This window comes from Phalacrocorax carbo, chromosome 1 (assembly GCF_963921805.1).
Source record: "Phalacrocorax carbo chromosome 1, bPhaCar2.1, whole genome shotgun sequence".
Classification (NCBI taxonomy): Eukaryota; Metazoa; Chordata; class Aves; order Suliformes; family Phalacrocoracidae; genus Phalacrocorax; species Phalacrocorax carbo.
The window spans coordinates 31,916,487-31,929,055 of NC_087513.1; positions in this window are offsets into that span (position 1 = coordinate 31,916,487).

Consider the following 12,569-nt stretch of genomic DNA (forward strand, 5'->3'; position numbering starts at 1 on the left):
CTATCTGTGCCTTCCTTTGTAGTAGTTTAGGACTCTGCTCATCAAACTGATCAGCTTACTTATCTCAGCACCAGACATCTCCCTGGGAATCCTGAGTGGTAAAGTTAGGCAAAGAATTTCACCCAGGAATAGGACACCTAAATAAGGATCTAGCCTTGAAGATCAATATCAAACTTGGCTGCAGACAAAGGAATTACACTTGAAACCTTGATTTCAGAGAAAATGAAGACATTTTCATGTAAATCAGCATATAATTCATTCAACATATACTGTATTTGGGGAACAAAAGTGACAGGCATACATCAGCAGCTGTCACACACTTATTTTCAAACTCCTTTCCCTGTGCCCTTTCCCCAAAGAGCTTCACTCCACTAACCACTAGGCAATGTCACAGCTGTCTGAAACTACATCTCCTGAATATAACAAGCAGGTACATCAGCCTTGGTGGATATTATTTTCTTTTTTGCTGCTTTTATTTGTGAAAATTCCCAGCTTTTAAACTCTGTGCAGACTCTGTGACCTGGAGGCAGAGGAGAGATGGTAAGGGAGTAGGTCAGCTCCTCTGTTTGTTGCTTTTAAGAAAAAGTTCTAGTGCTTATTGAACTGATGAAGTCTGGTTGCCTATGGTTTTTTTATCTTGTAGTTGATTGCAAACACTGATTAAAGCTTCTCCTAGGGAAGGGGCACTGATAAGAGCTCTCTCCATAGTGGGTTCTCTAATACACGAGCTCACACTTCAGCCTTTCCTTTAGTCAGGGCACTTCAAGAGTCTCCAACATATCTGGCTGCCTATTTCCACAAAATTTATAAGAATGTAATTATCTTTGAATTCATTTAATTCGTATTTAATTCATCCAGTGAATTCAGAAGTTATTGTTGGCAACAGAGAAGCACACTGTGATTATATAAGAGACTGGACTAAAAAGCACCACAGGCCTTCCCTCCCTCCCTGTCTCTCATGCACGTACACATACACACATGCAAAGAGGGAAGAAAATGTGTAAAAATGCCTTAACATATGTGACAACAGAAATGAACCCTGATAGGGCAGGGTCTCCCCCATCTGTATGCTCGCCCCTGAACTCCAATAACTTCAGGCTGGTGGGAATTGCTTCTGCTGCTTCTTCCCACCCAGTGACTTCCTCCCCGCTGCCCTTGAGTAAGGAAAGCATCTTCATTGCAAAAAGACATCCGCTGCAACCACTGCTGGTGCAACCTCGGCTGCTACCAGCAGCATTGAGCCCTCAAGGCCAGATCCACAAAGTTGAATGATCTTCCTGTCAGGAAAAAACATACTGTGTCCTGGGAAAAGATAAAGAGGATCCTAGAAAGCTTCACTTTATCTTACCTGATTTCTTGCTGATCTGTGTCATCACAGCTTTGTGTGTATGTAGAGAGAAGTGGAATTAATTTTTTTTAACTAAATCTCATCTTTTCTCACCGTAAAAATAGGTCAAGCCCAAATCTAAAGGATGTTCCTTCAATATATTTTCTGCCATAAACCTAGCTGGTGTTCCACTGTTTGTTGCTGCAATGTCTACTAATACATTCAATCTGTTTATCACAAGGGATTTCATTACAGTTCCATTAGTAATTACTCACAAGTTTTAGAGTGCTGTCTCCATCCAGTGGCGAAACGTTAAAAATGCTGCTTTTCTGGAGTTTCAGCTTTTCAGACTTTTTGCAAATCATGAAATACATTATGTCCTGATTTTAAATTGTACAACTAGTAACTGGATAATGGCATTGAAAGACCATGTGTGAGACCTAAAAATGCCCATTCCATCTGTAACAAAATGTGGGATTTTTATCATCAAAATCTCAACAGCAAATCCTGTGTGTTTTAATTCTTATCCTTCAGTTTTCAGCTTTCACTTTGGAAGGTGATCTTCTGCCAATATAACCGTGTCTGTAGAAAACAAGGCAGAGTCTCATCCACCTCCATCTCCCATTCCTCCTCCAGTTTAACACACCTGCATCAATAACCTCCTCTTTGCTAATGTAAAAGAAAAACGCTTCTGGCGGTTCACATTTTTCAGACGTGGCAGCAGCAAAACTCCACTACGGAGCTTGCAGGATGAGACGAAGTAAAGCAACTTCGCCAGCAGAGACTCAGTAATTAGTTAAGCTCCTGCTTCATTGCCTTTCTTATGCTATGTTGATTTTAGCTGCCATGGACAGAAAAGAACAAAACACAGACAGAGTCGGCTGTCAAAGGCATGCCAGGTTTATTTCTCACTGCAGCAGCTTGTGCTTTACGTCTTTCAAAGACAGCATGCCCCAGCTTGACTCTTACCTTGCCCTCCAGGAATACATTCTTATTTTCCCTTCTCTTTGTTTTTGGTGTGGCAAAACATTTGGTCCCAGATTGTCCTCAAAGACAAGTGAAAAAATGATGGTGTCTCAGTAGGGCAACAGCAACTTTATAAAAAAATGGTGTGAAAGGTTAATTCAGACAATAAAAGGCCTGTGCCAGGCTCTCAGCGATGTTACATTGACCTGCTTTTTGTTTTGTTTTGTTTTCCCTAATTGCTTTCACGTATGCCAAGATCTGGCTGATGTCCAGAAACCAGGAGCAGCAAAAGAGTGTAAATCCATTTCTAACCCATCTCCTTGGACTACCCTCAAGGCAGCGCTGGCACAATTCAGGCTGGGAGTTTTTATATTCTGTGGATGCTGCTGAAGCCTGTGCAGATGCATTGTATGTTCTGTGTGTGTGTGAAGCTGCAGTATGGGACTGGGAAGAAATCAATTTTTTCAGTGTTACCTTTCAGCATTTTAAATCCATGTATGGTCCCTTGTTTTTTGAAGGTATCATAGCTTTGAGGTGGATAAAAAGAGCTGACAGTAAAGCTGTGCCTGAGACATTTGAAGAGTTTGCTGCTGAATGCTCAGTTGCTATTCCTGTCGGCTGCCAGGTCATACCCTTGATTCCAGAAAGTTTTGAAATTAGTCTTGCCAGAAGGTTCAGGACTGTCTGGACCACCCCCTTGTTTTGGATCAGTTCCTAGGTTACAGCCTTAGCAAACAACTTGATTCATTCAAATACTCCTTCTAAACTGAACAGGGTTGGCAAGCTACTAGAAGCACACAGTGTTATGTATTAAAATATGCTAAGAATTTAGTTTTAATCTCTCATTCAGCCGGAATGCAAATCTGGAAGTACTGAGGATAATTCTCCTTTCATTGTTGAAGTGCTAAGGAAAGCTATTAATCTTTATAGGAGGAAATCTGCCTCTCCCAGGAAAAGCGTTAATTCATAATAAAATTAAGAATTCAACAATCTTCCTTTTTATTTCACACAGATTTCTTTAAAATAGATAATCCAGTTATTCAAAAAGACATGATCTTTTGAAAAATTTTTCTCCAGGTCTCTAGGACTTTTCTATATCTCCTCCTGGCCTGCTGTACACCCACATACAACACCTCCCACCCTGAGGCTCCATTGCCGAGGAAAGCATTCAGGCCGGAATTGGCTGGTTTTGCTGCCTCTTTGAGGAAGACAGTAGATGCTGAAGGACATCTGCACACCTTAAACAGCCAGATGAGGGCACCTGAGAGCAGTCTTCTCTGCTCAGGAGAGGTTCTGGAAGCGAGTCCAGCAACAGCACTATGGGAGCAAACCTGCCCCCAGGCAGGGGCTCCTGCCCCTAGTCCTATTGAGTGGACCACACATGAGCTGTACTGCCTAGAAAGTATGTTTATTTTTTCATTAGAAGACAATCAGAAAGGATACACAATTACTTTCCTTTCATTCAAGGAGAAAAGCATGGTGCCAAGGAGTTGGTTTAACGATTAGTTAATCTGAGACCTACAAGCAAGTACAGGTAGAATGCAGACCCCTTCCTGAACAGCTTGTATTCAGTGGGGACATGACGTCAGGCCCTAGCCCCTCCTCATCACATTTACTGCTACCTCACCTCCATTTTTCATCTTCTTTAACAGATGCATTCTCCTAAAATCTGACTGTAAAGAGATACTTGCAATCACCTACTTGCCTTTCCACAGGATTACAGTGTTCATAGATGTATACACTCCTGTTGATGAGACAGAGGCTGACTACGATAGTCAGCTGATTTATCAGTTCCCAGCCTTGCTCCCTGTGACTTACAAATCTTCTGGCCCCATCAACCTGCAATGACCTGAGAGTTCTCAACCATACTTTACAGGGAAGTAACTCTGGCCAATTTACAATGCCTCTGAGAAAAGGCCCTGAACTGCCCAAACTCTCGTGTAAGTCATTAATTGTATTTAAATCCTCCAGTACATGGAATTATTCATGTACCATTTGCCCAAGGAAAGAAAAATTAGATGACAGAAGTCTTTTAATGGAAAGCTTCCTCTGTCTGTTAAACCAAAGCAAGTCAAGGCAGCCATTTCTTCACTCTGAAAAGTGTCCAGACTTCCAGAGTTACTTACAGCACCATGACCAACCTTGCAGGGCTTTTCTTAAATTGGACCAGTCTTGCTCTGAGTAACCAGAAGAACTAGCAGTCACCACGAATCATTATATCCTTGCCTAGTTTTGTTTCTCAATCATATCTCCTGCTCGTTCTTGTAAATAGCTCCAGACTCAAGGATAAGTAAAGTTGAAGAATTTACATACCTACCCCCAGCATGCAGAGACGGATGACCATCGCTCTTTCCAACAAACCTCTTAATCCCTGCTAGGGAACCCCTCCAGAAGCCATTGTTGATTCCTCCCATAGTGGAGATAATGACTTTGAGGTCGAGTACCTTAAAAAGACAGTAAAAAGCAGGCAATAGCAACCCCGAACCAGCTTCCAATGAGTCCCTTCCTTGGAGCTGGCTGCATATCTAAAGCGAAGTTTGCTGTCTATCTTTCAAGTCTGTACTGTGGTCACTGTGCTATTCTGTGCTGAGTAAAAATATTCTGAGCCCTTCCACTATATCATTAGCTATAGGGTTGGTAAACACTGACTTCCCTCCTATGCCTAGAGGATTAACTTCTTAGAATTGCAGCTTGTGATAAATAACTGAAACTTGAGGGGGAGAAAAATCTGTTGTCAGAAGCCCTTCCTGATGTGGCATTATTGCACTGGGAGCTGGGATTTCTCCACCCCTGATGCAGCTTTCCCAGGTTAGGACATATCCTCATTTCTGGGAGCTCAGTTCACTGTTGCTCTGCTGCTCTCTCAAAACAAACACTAATTCTGGACAGCAAGAACGACAGGACACGTTTTGATCTGACTGCACTACACATCACTCACAGCTATGCATGGCTCCACCTGTGCTTACAGTTCTGCATCACGGAGGTATAAACTGAGAGAGCACAGGGTTGCACAGTAACCGGAAAGCCTGACAGCAGCCACGCAGCAGCACAAAGTACTCTGTGTGCGTATGCACGTCTGTATATGAGTTTATCTAGGAGCAAATAAGGAAGAGGGGACAATCTCAGATGTCCCTGAACAGTCCTGGCTTTATAAACCTAACAAAATAGAAGAGAAGATCATTTACAAACGGAGATCTGAAACCAGGCTATCTTTCCTGAGAAGCCTTTTTATCCAAATATTCGGCTTTTCAGGGAGAATGTAATATGTATGTAATTCTAAAAGATACATGAGACAAAAGAATTCTGAAAATATCTAATACATTAACCAACAGGAAGCTGCCGTTCGTCTTAACCGCTTGCCTCTGCCAATTAGTTGAAGTCATTTTAGGTAAGTAATAGTCCATTGGCCAAACATCCTCAATGACAGTCTAACTCCATGAGCCAGGATTGGGTGTCAAACTGGCACGATATATAACAAATCTCTGTTCTGATTTTCTATGCTCCTGCATATACATTTTCATAGGAAACTGTAAAAAAAGATGAGCGATGCAAATAAGAATTTATGCTGTTCCTTTATATCTGCCTTTCTTTTATCATGATCTAATTCCTTAATTCTCTCTTTAATCCTCACCTGTATGATTCAGACTATATAACTTATGATTAGCCATTGTTTTTATAATCTAGCTCTCAGAAGAGCAGGCGTAGTAGTCTAGGTCATAAGAAATTACCAATATGAGTGAAAAAGAGAACAAGACTAAGGTTCTATCTTCTAATGAACAATAACATTACGTGGGCAGTCAGGCAGGATTTTCCTTGAAAAATCGGAGTACTGGAAGAGAATTAGGAGTGACAGAATACCGAACTGAAACCTGAATTCATATGATGAGACTGTATGAAATGACTGCTAGAACTGTATCTGCACAAAGAGCATCACATCAAGCTGAGCAGGAATGCACCTGTAAGGCTACACTTGTTAAAAGATGACATACTAACAAGCTAGAAGGTGATTACAAAAAGCAACAGAATTACTAAAAACCTAAATATAGTGTGGGATTTTATGAGTGTTAGAACTTCAGAATGGCTGCACTAGGTCAAACCAGAGGTCCTTCCAGTTTTGTACTCTGCCTCCAACCATTCCAGTAAGTGAACACCTAGGAAGGTTAGCACAGGTAAGCACACTTGTTTTTCCCTTCTGGTCCCCCCATCTCCAAATATTTTCTGCTCAGGGAATTCCTGAGCTTTAAGAGGTTTGGCTGTTTATTAAACTCCAACAGAAAATTCTGCCAAGATTTGCCCACTTTCACCTTGAATCTCTCTCATAGTCTTGTCACCACCCCCCCTTTTTTTTTTTTTCCCCCAAATTCCATATGTCTACCATCTCTTGCATGAAGAACTGCTTGTTTTCATTATTTTTTCTGGAACAGACTGGTCCTCGTAGCCCAAAAGACAGTGAACAGTCAATACCTATCCACTATCTCATTACCACTGATGATTCCATAGGTCTCTGCATATTCCCCCGTAGCCACCTCTTCTCAAGGGTGAAGAATGCTAATCTGCTGTCTATCCTTAGATGGAAGCCCCTCCATCTGATTATCCTTACTGCCATTTTTCAAATCCCTTCCAGTTCTAATACAGTGTCTTGAAGACAAGAGGATCAGAACTGACCACAGTAGTCAAGGGGTAGATAAACCATGATTTATATAGTGGCATAACTATGTGTTCTTTGTTGCTCACTCCTTTCTAAAATCTGTTTTGCTTTACTCATTGCTCCTAAGCACAGAGCTGATGTTTTCCTGGACCTGTTCCCTGTAACTACAAAACCTTGCTCATGGTAATGGTCACAGCTAGGCCCATTATTTTTCATTTTACCCCATGAACATCACTTTACATTCACCTATTTTGAATTCCATCTGCCACTTATTATTCAGTCATGCAGGCTTCTTGAAAGTTTCTCAAAAACACTCAAAAGAAGTGAAGCATCAGAATCACTTGCCATATAATAAATAGAAGATAAATCTAACAGCATCACTGATGTTACTGGTTTCAGTGTATTATAAAAGATACGCTTGAGAACCCTGTACAGGGAAAATACCTAACTCAAATAATTTTTCCACAGTTATACATGCCTCAAATGGCAAATTTTGTTCTTTACTCTTTTAAGATTTTAATATTGGTTTATGTCTGCTTTTGCTTCATAGAGCTGTACAGATCAGTTGAGCAAATATGACAGGTTTTGTTCCCTAGGACACCGCTATATTCACAGGAAGTTACAAAATTGCTAATTTACTTATACAAGAAATAACTGTGAAGAGATCACCCTTATAGCTGTTCTTTCACATTTTTGATGCAACAAAATTTTGGAGGCTTTTCTTTCCCCCGCCGTCATAACAGTTCTCTGTAACAGTTCCAGCAAGAAGAAACATAATCTCTACATTAAAACCAGCATGTGAATGGATTTCTGGGAAAAAAAAAACAAAAAAAACAAAAAAAAACAACCACAAAACAAACAAACAAACAAACAAACAAAAACATCCCCCTTTCCAAGGCAGAATAATGTCCCAGTCACCATTTTGGGTACCTGTTTGCTTGCTGGTTTTTGAGTTTCGAAATGGAGTAAAACCTTCAAGCATGTTCAGAGGAAACAAGCCTGTATTTCTAGAATGTGTTAGGTGACTAATATATTTTATAAACCTAATCTGTGTATTTCAGAAGAATTGCTTACAAAAATGGACAAAAGGATGGCTTGTTGTTTATTTCATAGGGAAGTACTGCTGTGCAATGTAGCATTTCTGTAGTCCTTAGGCTTCATGGACAGCAAGTAAACGGATTTATGATGTTGTTAGAATAGACTGTGGTTCTCACGAGGTGTGACAGCTGTTATTTTATAGTACTTAAGTCAGCGTGAAGTGACAGTCATCCACCAAGTAGAAATGGTACATAAAGGCATAAATAATGTGTATCCACATGATTCCTGCAGCATGTAAATACAATAAAGTAGTCATATTCCCTCTCTCAAATACACTCTCCTTGGCACATCAAGGCTGCTGATTGGGCAGCTGTGAGGCTCCATGACAAACTGCCCATTCTCCATGCTTATCCTTTCTTTATGGCAGGATCCACCCTTTTTTAAATGTACAGTCTTGTTGCATTTGCAGTTTTTCCCACTCACGTCCTTTTTAATACACAGACTGATTGAGTTACTGGTAAATCCACAGATGCGAAAATAACCACCTATATCTTCTCCACTAAAGATCCACCTGTGAAAAAAACACATTACTGTCAACATAAAATAGGGGTAGTTCCTGATCCACCTTCATCACAACAGAAGAAAGATGTTTCGATAGAAGCACTGCATACACAGGATGCACTTTGTAACACAGCCAAAAATTATTACCTGATGCAGCAAGTTAATTTGACCCTGACTCAGGCAGAACCTGATTGAGTAGAGCCAGAATAACCTCATGAGAAGGGTACAACGTCAGGAGCCAAGAAACCTGGCCTCTCCTCGTGGCTTTATCTCAGATTTAAGTATCCATGGGTAACTCAGGTCAGGGCTCAAATGCACGACTGAATTATGAGTATCTAATAAGTTACTGTGTGTCTAAGCAGCGATAACTCATGATAACTACTTGCGTTCTCCTAACCAGTGAAGGACATGTAAATTGATCCAAATATCCTGGATCTGGGCAGACGTAAGTCAGTACTTAGAAACAGTCAACAGAGCTCGGCTGACAAGGGGATAACTTCATGAAGTGCCATATGTTGCCTTTGTTAGGTGCCCATAAATTGAAATAAATCATTGCTTCTAAGCAAGCATAAAGCTAACTGTGGAGGTCTAAGTGCTCCAGCCATTTCCTTATGGTATCTCTTACAGAATCCCGTTCATTTATCATGTGTTAAAAGTTATGTTTCCCTCAACACAGAAGGAATTTTATAAGGGAAAACAGCTGCAGTGCTCAAGTTAGTCTACACACTCACCAAGGTGGGGGGGGGGGGGTTGATTTGGTTTGGGGGGAGCAGTGGGGGTTGAGCATTTGATTTTATTTTTAAACTTCAAGGTTATAATGCAATGTACTGATCAGACATAATTCATTCTGCCAGGTCAATTTTTTTTTTCAAAAACATTTGTAGCTTAAATGTCTATCAGCAGATTTTATGTAAGATATCATCTGTCAGCACCTGTCCAGCTTTATGCAAGATTGGATATCATTTGTCCTCCCCCAGACAGAATAAAGGCAGAAAACCAGTACAAAACCCCCTGCTGTGTACTTGGCTAACTCAACAGGATATGGAGAAAGACAGATAGGAGGAAATTAGGTTGCACTGAAATGGTTTGCACTATTTCACAAAACGTCATTGGCTTGCAAAACGTGCTTTGTATGCTCAGACTAAGATGAATTGATAGAGACTTGCAAAGCAAGTAGAAACATAACTATAGCCATTGCCAAATGGGTGGGAGTAGAGAAGAGCCCAAGACATCAAAAGAAGAAAAATAAAAGGGGGGCGGGGTAAGAAGAGGAGGAGAGAAAGCGTGTTTCTTGATTTTAATACCATTTCTACCAGCAAGCCAGGAGCTCTGCATTCAGCTCCTAGCAGAAGCAAGCTGTATATTATGCTCTACCTGCAGAGGTAATTATTTCATTTATTTGTACACAAGTGATAACACCTGCACACTGATCCCAGCAACACAGCCGCCACTGCCTCTGCCCTGCCTCCCTACCTGTCTCGAAGTTTGAGCTAACAAGAGGTAGCAGAACCATCAACCCAAGCATTGGTTAGCTGCTGGACAGGCCAAAGACCCATATTATTTTAAAACAACTTTCATGTCACCAATTTACATATTAAAGCAGAGAGGCTGAATCAAAGTCATTGTCCGGATTCATTAAGGAATTTGGGCGGAGAAGAGAGTATCTTCTTCCTCAGCTGGAGCTCTGCATGCTCAGCATTACGATCACGGCATTTCAATGTGTTCCCCTACTTCAGCCAGGTGGAGCCTGGTGAACACTGCCCCAGGATAGGCATTTCAGCTCCGCTCTATAATTTAATTGAGTTCTCTAAAGTGCCTATTGTTGCACAGCAGAAGAGAAACGTATGTTACTCCTGCCCTGTGGGCATAATACACAACTTTTCATTAGATCACTACCCAAAATCCTGCATATTCAAGGCTAGAAATCTTGCAAGTGCCAGGTGCTAAAGTGAAATGGATTAAGGCCAAGCGGGACCCCTCAGACAAGGCTCACTTTATCTTTCCCATTTCTCATTTTGCATATTCACTTCTGTGCCAGTGGGAAATGAAGAACAGATGATGGCAATATCATCAACAAGTAACCACCTAAAATGTATTCTCTCTTTCTCATGTCTAGATAAAATTCTAGTAACAAGTAGTGCCTAACAGGAGAGTTCAATGTGAAACTTGAAACTAATTTCAGAAGATGGCAACACAGGCATAGCCCCAAGGTTGGCTGATGTGGACTACTCAATATTCTGCGTTTCTGGAGCAGGCTGACTTCATCCACCCTGAATAGCAGATGTTCTGGACTCTGAAAAAACACCCTACCCTCCACGCCCCAGATCGGACTGAGGGCACCACCCTGCAGCTCATCTATATCCTGCAGCACATCTGTAACATCCCTGAAGTCGCTCTAGGACTCCCATCTCCACACACTGTCTGCCACACAGTTCTCATTATTAAAACAATGTTCCATTTTGCATTGCAAAAGATTCATGTTTTGGAAGAAAAGCTACACCTCTGGTGTTTATGTCACCTGGACCTTCCACAATTCCTGGTCTTCCTTTGGGGCCAGGCCAATTGCCCACCACCACCACACCCTCCCTAGCCAGGCAGCCGTACCTGGTGAACAGAGGGCCACATGAATACGTCATCCAGGTCCTGACCAGCAACTGAAACACACTTATTTTCATCCTGACTACTTCCTAGAGAAGTCCCCGGTAGAGGTTGCCATCCTCATGCAGTGAGGGGTGCTGCGAGGCATAAGGAGCTGGGTGAACCATAACACCAGAGCAGACATTGCAAACATCATTTCCTCCAGTTCCTCCACATCCAGCCTGTAACTGTCTCTGACTGTGCTTCTGGCTTCCAGATGTACGCTAGCCGCAATTCTTCAGCTTAGGACTTTGGATGTTACAGTACCACAAACAACATGCTCATGAAATGAGCTGTTGACAGAGGTCCTCTCTACTGTAACTCAGAAAGCACTGGTTTACTGGTTTCCTCATTCCCCTTTCTCCACTCTGATTTCCTTGTCATAGTAGTCCAGGCAGTTAAAAAAACAAACAGAAAAAAAAACAACACTGAAAAACACCAAAAAAATAACCCCACCAAACACAAGAAGATGATCCATTTCCCTAAACATTCCTCAGCTTAGTCTCACCTGCATCTGCAAGTCAGAAGAGCCTGGGACAGTATTGGCAAAGCCCAAGCACCAGACCCATGCAAGGGGAACACCCCATGCACCTCCACTGGAGCAGACCGCCCTGAGGTCAGGCTTGCACCCCCACAGCAGCCAGACACCAGCACCACTGATCAAGATTACTGTCAGCACCCTTCCCAGCTGCCTATGGCTGGAGAGCAGGTGTCAGGCCAAGCAAAGGTGAGCCAAGCACCTCCCTCTTTCTCCTCAGGGATACCTTTGAGAAGTGCATGGTGTTCTTGCCAGCCTAGAGAAACACACAACTCAGACTCCCAACAGACATGCAACACAAGTAAAAATAAATAAATAAATGAAACCCCCATCCCTCCCCCCGCAAAAGCATATGTATATGTTGATACCAGGTGTTTTGTAATGATACCAAACTGGGAGGAGTGGCTGATAAACCAGAAGGCTGTGCTGCCATTCAGCGAGACCTGGACAGGCTGGAGAGCTGGGCTGAGGGGAACTTAATGAAATCCAACAAGAGCAAGAGCAAGGTCCTGCACCTGGGGAGGAACAACCCCATGCACCAGTACAGGCTGGGGGCCGAACTACTGGAAAGCAGCTCTGCTGAGATTGACCTGGGAGTGCTGGTGGACAACAAGCTGACCATGAGCCAGCACTGTGCCCTTGTGGCCAATGCCAATGGTATCCTGGGATGCATTAAAAGGAGCGAGGCCAGTACGTCAACGGCAGTTATCCTCCCCCTCTACTCTGCCCTAGTGAGACCACATTTGGAGTACTGCATCCAGTTCTGGGCTCCCCACTTCAAGAAAAGACAGGGAACTGCTTGAGCAAGTCCAGCAGAGAGCTACCGAGATGATCGGGGAACAGGAACATCTCCC